At 37.9% G+C, this 12047-nt stretch overlaps 1 long non-coding RNA gene across 1 annotated transcript in view; it reads left to right on the forward strand.

Moving 5' to 3' along the window:
- LOC110408230 overlaps positions 1-9625 on the forward strand; it is a 13745-nt gene extending 4120 nt beyond the window's left edge. The window contains exon 3 of the long non-coding RNA XR_002444230.1: positions 5885-9625. This is a non-coding gene — a long non-coding RNA (uncharacterized LOC110408230). The remainder of the gene's footprint in view (positions 1-5884) is intronic.

Consider the following 12047-nt stretch of genomic DNA (forward strand, 5'->3'; position numbering starts at 1 on the left):
GGGACTTCACCGGACAGCCATGATTTTTCAAATATGATGGAGAGCGGCTCAGCAACCACATCAGCCATCTCTCTCAGAACCCTAGGATGGATGTCATCTGGCCCCATGGACTTCCACACATTCAGTTTCAAGAGGAGGTCTCGAACTTGTTCCACTGTTACAGTGTGACAAAATCCGCTCCTCTCACCCACACCTCAAGGTTCAGGGTCCTGGCAGACACGGGGAGCCTGACCACTAGTGAAGACCGAGGCAAAGCACTTATTGAGCACCTCAGCTTTTTCCACGTCTGAGGAAGCCAATTCTCCATCCTCATTTACCAGAGGGGGAACACTCTCCTTGACTTGTCTTCTCTTGCCTATGTACCTGTAGAACCCCTTCTTGTTATTTTTCACATCCCAAGCCAAGTTCAGCTCTACCTGCGCCTTGGCTTTCCTGATCCTATCTCTACACATGCGGACAACAGCCCTATATTCCTCCCAGGCTGCACAACCCTGCTTCCACTTCCTGTACATTTCCCTCTTTTCTCTCAGTTTAAGCTGCAGGTCCTTGCTCAGCCATGCCGGTCGCCCGCCTCCTCTGCTCGATTTCTTTTGCTGGGGAATGGAGAGCTCTTGGGCTCTCAGGAGGGTGTCCTTAAAGAGCTGCCAGCTCTGTTCTGTTCCTACACCCTTAAGGACAGTTTCCCAGGGGATCCCACCCAGCAGTTCCTTGAGCAGCTGGAAGTTTGCTCTCCTGAAGTTCAGGGTCCTGACTTTACTCTTTGCCAGGCCTGCATTCTTCCAGATCACAAACTCCACCAGTGCATGATCACTACAGCCCAGGCTTCCTCCAGTCTTAACCCCTCTAATGCTCTCCTCCACGTTGGTGAGCACCAGGTCCAGTAAGGCTTCACCTCGGGTCGGTCCGTCTAATACCTGGACAAGGAAGTTATCCTCAGCAGACTCCAGGAATCTGCTGGACTGTCTGCTGCCCGCCTTTCCGCTATCCCAGCAGATATCCGGGTGGTTGAAATCCCCCATCAGGACAAGAGCCCGCGAACGCGACACCTCCTGCAGCTGGAGCAAGAAGGCCTCGTCAACAGGCTCCCCCTGATCAGGTGGCCTGTAACAGACCCCAACCACTAGATCTCCTTTACCGGACCGATCGCTGATTTTAACCCATAAGCTCTCAACCTGGTCGTGACTGTTACTCAGACACAGCTCTTCACAATCTATCCACTTCCTAACATAGAGGGCAACTCCCCCTCCCTTCCTGCCCTGTCTGTCCCTTCTGAAGAGCCTGTAGCCCTCAATCAGAGTGTTCCAATCGTGGGATTCATCCCACCGCGTTTCTGTGATAGCAACCAGATCATAATTTTCCAAGCACATCACGGTTTCCAGTTCCTCCTGCTTATTTCCCATGCTGCGTGCTTTAGTGTAAAGGCACTTCAGCTGGGCTTTCTGACACACTACCTTTCTAGAGGGGCACTCCCTCAAACTTCCAGAAGAAATCTGAAGTTCTCCCCCACTGCTTCCTAAAGCCCTAATACCCTCTTTTCCATGCTCACGTGTTTTCAAAGCCACCAACCTCACATCATTCCTTGTGTTCTTCCTACAAAGGGGTGCGTTGTACTCCTCATTCCTCCCACAAGACTGTGGGATCTTACTAGCACAAGCCCCTCCCAGAAGCACTGGCTCATTACATACAGGGTCCTTACTAGTGACCCTGGTTTCACCCCCACGCCCCTTCGTACCTAGTTTAAAGCCCTTTCAATGAACCTTCCCAATTCCCACCGTAAAACCCCTTTCCACCAGTGGGATAAGCTACTCCTATTGGTTTCCAGCAGGCCCAGTCTCGTGTAAATCAAGCTGAGGTCGAAAAACCCAAACCCCTGCCACGCACACCAGGCTTGGAGCCAGATATTAATCTGTTGCCCCATCATGTTTAGTCTCTTATTATTCCCTATAATTGGAGGGATAGAGGAGAATACAACTTGTGCTCCCGAACCCTTGACCAGATGCCCTAAGGCTCTGAACTCCTTTTTCATGGTTCTAAGGGAAGTTCTTTGAATTTCATCACTGCCTATCTGAAACAACAACAGAGGATAATAATCTGAGGGCCGTACTAGGGACGGAAGTTTCTTCCTTACCTCTTTAACCCGGGCTCCCGAGCTCTTTTCATTAAATGAAAAGAGAATATCTGGGGGGGTTCAAGTCAAGACTGGACGGGGACCTGAGCAGCCTGATCTAGTGGTTGGCAACCCTGCCCATGGCAGGGGGATTGGAACTAGTTGATCTTTACAGTCCCCTCCAACCTACAGCATTTTATTTTTATGATTCTATGATAATAAGAATAATCTTCCTGTTTATCCTCTGCTGTCCAGTGGTCAAAAATGTCTATCAAAATATCCCTATAATGTTGTGTCTTTTCACATATGTTCTACAAGTTATTCTACAAAAAGTTGTAAAATGTTTATAAAAACTAGCTTTTTTATACATTTATAGTCCTTATTTGGATAAGCGGTTTTAAGAAAATAATAGCTAGATTTAACTCCTCCACAGTTTTATAAAAAGGAGGGCACATTCAAAGGACTATTCCCTCACCTATCATTATCAATGAGTCATATTGCTATCAAAAGCAGAGCCATATAGAAATTGCATTGTACAAACTGAAATAAACACAATTGAAATAGAGTTGCACTAAAGCAACTAGGCAAAAAAAAAAAAAAAAAAGCTAAGAAAAATATCTTTTCCTTGAGAACAAAGCAAAATAAGCATACAGCATTGTATACAGAGAGTAGCTGCAATGCTAAGAACTTTGGTGTGACAGCACAAACTGCTTTCTGCTTTTTAAACATTTATATTATGCTCCAGAGTGATTATCATGTGGTTATTAGAGCTTCAGAAAATATTTAAATGCTTCGTCTCTCTCCTCCACCAGTAAATGCTGCAGAAATAGTAACTGATGAGAAATAATGTGTTATTTACTCACTTTCAAAGTGAGCTTTAATGGCTGCAGGCTGTGACAATCCATGAACACTAAGAATATACTCCATGGAGTTTCATTCACCAAGTGCAGTTCACTTGGCCAAAACCTTTAAATGATTGTGGATTTAAAGTAAAGGATGACATCCCTGGAAAACCAGTTATCTCCTTTTGTCTTACATATGTTTCTGCCATATGGATGAGGATCATTTTTAGTTAATTGTTCACTTTGAAAATGAAGAATTGGGATTTAAAAAAAAAAGACAACAAAAAATCTAGCTAACCTCTGGTTTCATCGCTAAGTGAAAGCTCATTTAGCAGCTGTACTTCCTAACAAAACATTAAAGAAATGTTATTTTGAGTCAACACCAAGCCACCCTCTTCTGATCAGTGGAAAGTAGGGTGGAAAGCTGGAATCAAGATGACAGTAGAAGAAGAAAGGAAGGAAATGAAATTCCACAAGCTTTCCCACTGCTTTCTTAAGAGCATGTAGAAGAGTGTCTGCTTCTTTAACAGTAGGAGCCATAACAATCAAAGGAGCCATAAAGCAGAATATGTAGAGACAAACCTGGCCAACAAAATCTAAGAGAGGTCATTTCAAGAACCAACCTGAGTGAGGCCAATGAATGCTCCATGCCAATGGCTGGAGCAGGGCTGCAGGTTGCAGCCTGTGTGTCTGGTTCTGGCTGTTGGCTGGGGCAGTGCCTGTATCCTCCCTAAAGCAGTTGTGCATGGGGTATGCTTGTGCATTCTCTGGCGAGGCCCCTTGTGGTTTAGGGGGGTTGAAATTCGGGTAAGGTGCCAGTGCAGAGCAGAGCGGTTGTGCCAGTGCTTGGGCACCCATGTGTGTGCATGAGTGGGTGAATCTGGATGCATGTGAGTGTGCCTGCACCAGGGACCTGCACATCTGAGGGGAGGACAGGACTAGGCTGTCTGTGCTGCTGTGGCGTGTGAAGTCTTTGGGGTGCTGCTGAAGGCAGTGCCTAGCCTGTGGTGGTCCATGACTTGTCCTGTCATCGTCCTGTGTGTGAATGTGTGCATACATGTGTATGTGTGTCCTGGTCTGGGGCTGCTGGATTGCCACTGGAGAGGTCTCTTTAACTCTCTAGGAGTTAAAGAAATGTATTGGAAGAAAACACCTTACTATGCTACTTTCATTATTTAGTTTTGCTGACTCCACTTAAAAATAATTTACGCTCTGCTATATCCTTTTCTTACTGAGTTCCTGTGAATAGAAGGATTTGGAAGGACACAAATTTGTTAAGTTCCTTTTGGACTTGAGTCACAGATGAGGATCATGAAAAGTCTTAATTGCTGTTTTGCTACTTATGGCTGAAAGACCAATTTACCTGTTAATTTAGCTGAGTCTGTAAGTTATTGTAAACATCAGAAGAAAAAGAACATAATCTCTGAATCAAACATTACCAGATTCGATTTTATTGTTTTTTTAACCTCACACTTGTGATTTCTATCTCTCGTTTGCAACCAGCATTTACTACTGACTGTTTAAAAAGTTGTAAATGATCTCTTTTGCAATTGCATTTAGGCATTTAAAACTATTTCAGGAAACAGACAGAAATAGAGCAGAACTCGCTATTGATAAGTAAACAGTATTTTATGTACAGACAGCATATTGGCTATTAACTCATTGATCTCCTACTAGTATTAACATGATGTTTCCTGAACTTATTTGTCCATGAACACTTTCAGTGCCTTCCAAAGACAGGATTGATATTTTTTCAAGCCATTTTGAAACTGGATTATTTATCAAAAGATCTACATTTAAACTCTTACACGTTGGGAAAAAAAAAATCTGCTTTAATACTAACCAAAGACCTAGTTTTCCATTTTACAAAAGACTTTCCAGATTTAATGCTGTCATAACATAAGTGCTTTACACATCAGAATATTGTCTAGCCAGTATATTTTTTTTTAGTGCCATTATAAATTAGATACATTGTTTGTAGCTAAGACTCTGAAAAAATGGATCTCAGCGTATGTCAGTGCTAACTTCTATCTTTCACCGCATTATTCAGATTTACTGTCAGCTATTTCTGAAATCGTGATGTGATTTATATATCTGACTGCAATTATTTGAATAATAATCATTTCCTGTGATGTATGAAAGAAAAGATGTCTAAAAGTCTCCTTAAAGAAATTTTTGCAATAACAAAATAGAGAAAGAAAAAAAAAGAGAAAAAGGAAAAAAAAAGTAAAACAATTAGAAAATAAAAAATAAAACATTCTACCATAATGTAGGAAGAAAAAATGATGTGTATGCAAACATTTGACCACACATACATAGAAAGTGTGTACATATGTATGTACATAGACACATTGCATATATGAATTATTCTAAACCCACCTAAAAGTGTAGCTGCCCAAGAAGACTGAGAAGTTTATGAATCAAACCGGAGGAAATGCTGTAAGCAAGGGATTTCTGTTACTCTTCATTTTGTCCTCCTTTGGAATCTAGTAATTATGACTGTTTTGATCAGACCTGGACTACATTCAAGGAATGCATTATTCTTCAGAGTTTTTAATATATCCTCAGAATAATCTCCATATAAATGGATTTGCTCAATTTAATATAAAACTTTATTATTTGCTAGGAGTTTTCACTACAAGGAAACAGTGATCTTGTTAAAACATGGCACTATATGATTGTATATATATATAAATGACCTGTCAAATTGTAAAATCAACAAATGTGGAGTGTTTCAGGTGTGCTTTTAACTGCTACATAATGACTAGTTTTTAATTGTGCTGAATAGAAATTAAATACCACCAGTTTTCTTTTCAGTGTAAAATATTAAATGTCATGATTTTTAGGCAATAAAAGGCATTAGTTTGTCCTTATCACTGGGATTATGAAGAAACTATGATTAGGAATTATTGATGCTGAACTTTATGATCACCAGTTTTGCAAGGTCCACTGTCCACTAAGCTGTGTAATGCACCTCACTGCTAAAATATGAACACCAATCACCTAGATGGATGCCATCCAAAACAAGGTCTAATGAGACTGCTTGAAGGAAAACAGGTCAAAGGTGAGTTTATTATGGCTATGAATAACAAAGTGTTCAGTTCACTGAACATGTAATACAGTGCCATATTTGGACACAAGATGATACAGTAAATGCAATGAAACAGCTTAATAAAACATTAAGATTGTACAGTTATGTACTTAGAAGTCAGGAGGCTAATATTTGTCTTCGTTGCATCTATACATATATACATATCAGTATATAAAATATGTGTATTTTGCTCCAAAAGTAATGCCTCCTATTGTTTTTTCCATGGAAATTGTGACGGATACAAAGAGCACAGTAATACTATTTGATAGAGAAAATTCTAAGCTACAAAAAACTATTTTTCAATATAGTCATCACCATTAGCTACGCATTTTCACGACCAACGAAGAAGAGCCTGCAAGCTGTGCATTTAGAAAATCTTCATGGCCATCTGGATCATGGCTTGTCTTTCACATTACTGTTGCCACTGCTGAAACACATCACCTACCACTTGGCTGTGCTAATATCCACTGTTTGCTCTCCATAAACGTTCGACAAGCATCAATGAATTTCAGTGGGTGCAATTTTTTACACATGGAGGAGTTCAACTGCGCACCTTTTCTTCATGTGCATTTCCATGTCAGATGTCATTTTGACAGACTGCCCCTCTACTGTCATCTGACAACATAATTTAATGATATATTGGTGTGAAGGTCCAACTTCTACTGCCATACCACCAATATATGCCTCTGACATCATGTGTCAATAGAATAAAATAGGAGGCATTACATTTGGAGCAATGCTTATATTTTCTAAAATATGTGTGTCACTTAATAAACAAGAGTTTGTGACATTAGCATCATGTTTTAGTATTCACTAAGGCATTACTGCAGTCCTATCTTAACTATACACATTTAAAAGTTTTTCACATTTCTTAAGTCAGTTTCTACCAGAATACAAGTTGTAGCAAGGATACAATTTGTCTTTTATCTCCTGTGAAGCAAGTGAATAGGAAGAAAATTGAGAATGGATATTAAGATGTTAGACATGACTACTTATATGTGCCTGACATAATAGCTATGAGAAAACAGGAAGGACAAGCTGTTTAAAAAAGGACAGTGAAGTAATTTACAACTATATTTTAGAAGAGATATACAGTATTACAAATGTAAAGGATAAAGTTTTTGCTTCTGGGAAAATAATTTAAAATTATATATACTATACATAATGTGTATATATATACGCATTATGCTCTCTTTTTATTGCAATGTAGATTAATGTTCCTGTAAGAGTTTTAATCTTCTTAAACATTTTGCTTGTGCTGGCACTGGTGTTATTGAGGTCATGCTGGGATCTATATCAGGTAAATAATTTGTCTGATAATTAACCTTGCCCCAACCCCTCCCCCAAGATCAGATTTTCTCAGCAGCATATTTTTAGACTGAACTGTGTCTGTGGATCCTAGAAGCTCGTAGCTGAATGCTCACAATCACAGTTTAGCTTACACATTTGCGGTGAACAACTTCTACTACACCATTAAATTCAAATTAAGAAAATTTTCTACAATTTATCAATTAAATGTAGTGTGTGGGAGAAACAATACTGGATTGTAAGAAGAAAAACTGTTAGACATTACAGCTAACTGCATAAATACATCACATAAAGTAATGCCAGTTTTTACTTACAAGTTTTGTTCTTGGTTGACCTGGGCTCATATATTATGACAGTTTTCATCCCTCTTTACAACTCCCTAGTCTGCAGTAGAAAAACATAAAAGAATAAAAAAAAAAAGACTCCTTCTTTTACAGTAGAAAATGCTTTGTGTACTAAATGTAAGCAGAACTGAACCAAACTGAACAGTGAAAAGTCAGCCATGAAGCTATAATAACTCTTAGCAACAACTGCTTTTTGTATTCACTGGGATCTGGAACAAACAAGGCCCTTCCACATTTGCTTCTCAACGCAGCATGGAAAACGTGTAGTATGTCAGTGAACTCATTGGCAGAGATTAGTTACTGAGAAGTACAATTCATCAGTATCAAGACAAGAATAAAACTTCAAAATGCATCTATATTTTCTTCCCCCTTATATAAGAAGTGTATCAGTAGCACAGTGATTTGTGCTAAGGGTTTTAGGCTCCCAATCCTGGATCACTCTACTGCAGTTATGTTGTTACTTCTGAAACCTCAGTCACAGTGGATTTTACAAAGAATATTTTGTGGCTCTATGAAAAATAAATAAATTAAAATAAACAAGGTGGTTTGTAGACTGTTCTCAGAAACCAAGGCCAACCATCATAGTTGTTCATATGATTCAGTTCCCAATCTCCCAAACTGGCTGGCTTCATTTAAGCCACCTGTTTTGAGGAATCCCTCACTCATGCTTGAGAAAGTGAAGTGCTGTTCAGCCTAAACAAAATACATGATGGGGACTGCACTAACAGCATGATTATCAAGTTCCAGTTAGAGAAATGACCTACAGCATAATTTAATTTACTGGGATAGGTACAACGTTGTCCTAGATTGGGGTGGGATATAGTTAATTTTCTTCCTAGTAGCTGATATGGTGCTGTGTTTTAGATTTAGGATGATAACAATGTTGATAACATGCAGATGTTTTAGTTGTTGCTGAGCAGTTCTTATACTAAGTCAAGGACACAGCAGCATCTCATACTGCCCTACAAGCAAGGAGGCTGGGAGTGCACAGGGAGCTGAGAGAGGACTCAGTGAGGACAGCTGGTGTAAAGTGGCCAAAGTGATATTCCATATCATATAATGCTATGCTTAACAATAAAACTGGGAGTGTTGGCCAAGGAGGGCAGCTGATGGTTGGGGTGTTGCTGGGTATTGGACAAATGGTGGTGAGAAATTGTGTTGTGCATTGTTTGCTTTGTTTAATTTTTTTGCAGTTGTTATTGTTGTTGTTTATTCTTTCCTCTTTTTTTTTTTTTAAATTTTAATTTCTTTCTTTCTTATTAAAATATTCTTATCCCAATCTATGGGTTCTCTTCAATTTTGTCCCCCGTCACACTGTGGGTGTTGGCAGAGAGCAAATGGCTACGTGGCATTCAGCTGTCTGATGAGCTAAACAATTTAAACGCATACTTTTATGTGTCTGTTGGCAGATAAAAACCTGAGATTCTCCGGGATTTCAAGAACCCAGAAAATGAGTTAGTCTAAAGCAGACACTCATCTCCTGGTTAACTTCAGAAAGACAGGAAACATTTAAAAATCCCCAGATCCAAGATTTTCAAGAAGTTTTGAGGCTTTGTCAAGTAAATTTGCTGTAAATCTCAAAATTATTTGATTTAAAACAATCACGTATGTTATCATCCTCCATAATGGAGATGTCCAAAAGTTATTAAGCTCAGTTCTTCTGATACTAATCAGCAAAACTTCTACTGACAGAAATAAACTTCCATAAATGAAATAAAAATTAGAAAAATTATAAGCAATTACAAGATAACTTATGCTAGTCTGATATAAAGTTAACCCAAGCCTTTAAATAAAAGTACTGGCTGCTGAAAGATGTGAGACAGCATAAAAGTAAAAAAGGGTATTTGATAATCTGTACATATTTCTATTTCCTATTTTCCATTTCATTTTTTCTACTCAGCCACTGTTACAAAATAAAATAATGGGAAAAATAGGCATTTGGATTTGTATTCTTTACTGTGGGGTTTGCACTATCACTTAAATGAGTACACATGAAGACATTCTCTTGCCTTTAAATATTTATTATATATTTAATTATTTGTCTTTAAATAATCAGTAGATCATATTCTAGTACTGGTGTCCACAGTATGTATATCTGCATAGGCATTGTATGATCAGTGAAAACTGTTATTACACAGTTCACTAAGTTCCTTTGAAAAACGTATCATATTTTTATACACATTGCTATGCAACAACTGAGTGCAATGATTTTTCATATTTTTTTCTGCACTGCTGTATTTAAAAATTTTACTAAACTATATTCAATGAACATGTTATGTTGTCCATTTTCAATACATAATTAAAAATTAATGCAACCTTCCAAGCTCTTATACTTCAATAAGTGCACTGACTTTGATGATCCCATTTGGAAAACAGTTTCATCAACATTGACCCTGTTAACCTAAAGAAGACCGGCTGCACTAAGAAAGCAGTTCAGACATGGTTTCTTCTTTCTTTTCTTTTTCTACAAATACTGAAATCCACAAAATATGGCCCACCAGTTATTGCATTTCCCTCTGTAAGTTCTATATTTCCTATTACTGAATCTAGTTGAATACATTTCTTTTTACTTCTGAAAATGACATTTAGAGCAGAAGCTCTGACACATCTGAGCTTCAGTAGTTTAATAGAAGCTTTTGATAAAAAACAGGTCAAGTAGATTAGAGAGACATGTTCAATAGGTTCTTTTTCTTATTTTTCATGTTTGCATCTATCATGTATGAGAAATGCTGGGGAAGGAGTGCATGCTCATCAAGTGCCTCCTGTGAGATCATGCATGATGAATTTAGAATGTGCACCTCTGGGACTAAATTTGAATACATAATGTTGTGCTGCATATAGCTATAGCTCCAAACTGAAATATTCACCACTTTCTTGTTTATAAGGCTGTGCCACATGTGCCACACTACTCTCTGTGATATGAAAAGAAAAATAAAAAGGTTATATTGCACAAGACTTGAAATACTGCAGTAAAAACTCCAGGAAGAGAAAATGTTATCAAGACATCAAGGAGCAAAGTGGTAGCAGATTCAAAGTGCAGAGTGATCAATATTCAAAGGAAGAAATAAAAGGAAAAGTGCATACTGGTTATCTCTCCTGTCACAAATGTAAGAAAAAATCTTCAGAATAATTAAAGTCATAATATGCTACATGAGGAATCTGACTATACCTATATTATGTAAAGGAAAACAACTTGAAGAAGGACCAGTCCAAAGAATATAAAATACAGTATGTCACTTAGAAAATAATATAAAGTATTTATCATTTATTTTTTACTGCAATTCAAAAGATTAAAAGAAAATAGAGACAAATAATATGTAAGAAAAATATTTTATTTCATTTTATTTAGTCAACTAAAGGAACAGGTTGTTCTGTACCTTTTTCCAGTAAATGAACAGCCACCTATAATAGGAAATTATTCTGTGATGAATATTCTGTCAACCTGAAAGCTAGAAATTGATGTTTCACAGTGTATAGGTGGGGCCTTATTATGTAAATAAAATTTGTTGAAAGTGTCTCACTTTGTCTAAGCATAAATTTATTTGAATTTTAAAAAAAGGGCAAATAAATAACAGACCCCAAATGTTTTTCTATTTTCAGTAGTTCAACACTGAGAAACCTTCAACACAGAGGAGAAGTATATTATTTCTCATACAGACAGAGTTCAAATGTCTCACATTTGAGATTCTGACTTAAAGCTCAGCTATTTGTGGCTCAATTCAATTGCGTAATCATAGGTCTTTAATGGCTCCTCACACAATCCAGAATAATCCCTTTGACAATTTGCTGCTGATCATCTCCTAAGAACTATGCAGTTTTAAGGGAAAAAAATATATGAAGCTGTCACAGTCTTTTCTAAAATAGAGAAACAGGATTTCACAATAACACAGAAAAAAAAGAAAATCCAAATTTTTCCTTGTAATGCTTTCACTGGTACTGTTCTGATAGCACATCAAGATCCATGTACCTTATTTGTACAGGAAGGAACTGGTATTAACTGCCAATATAACATTCTTAAATATGCATGGAAGAAAAGCAATACATAATAGCTAGGTACTCTCAATATTGCTCACAGAGAGAACGCACTCTGTGCTTACCAGTCTGTGTATGTGAATTTCTAATTATTCACACTTTTTTTTGTGTGGGGTTCTTTTTTCACTGTGGTCAGGATTTTTCTTCAAAGAGAGAGAGATTTATGACAGAATGCATTTGTTCTTGGCAAAGTGTTTCACATTGATGCCATTTAACCAAGTAGACAGCTAAGCACAACACTGCCTACATCCCCAGTGGGATACAAGAGAATATTGAAACTTATAAGAACTCATGGATTGAGATAAAGGTAGTTTAAGAAGAAA

This window comes from Numida meleagris, chromosome 1 (genome assembly GCF_002078875.1).
Source record: "Numida meleagris isolate 19003 breed g44 Domestic line chromosome 1, NumMel1.0, whole genome shotgun sequence".
Lineage (NCBI taxonomy): Eukaryota > Metazoa > Chordata > Aves > Galliformes > Numididae > Numida > Numida meleagris.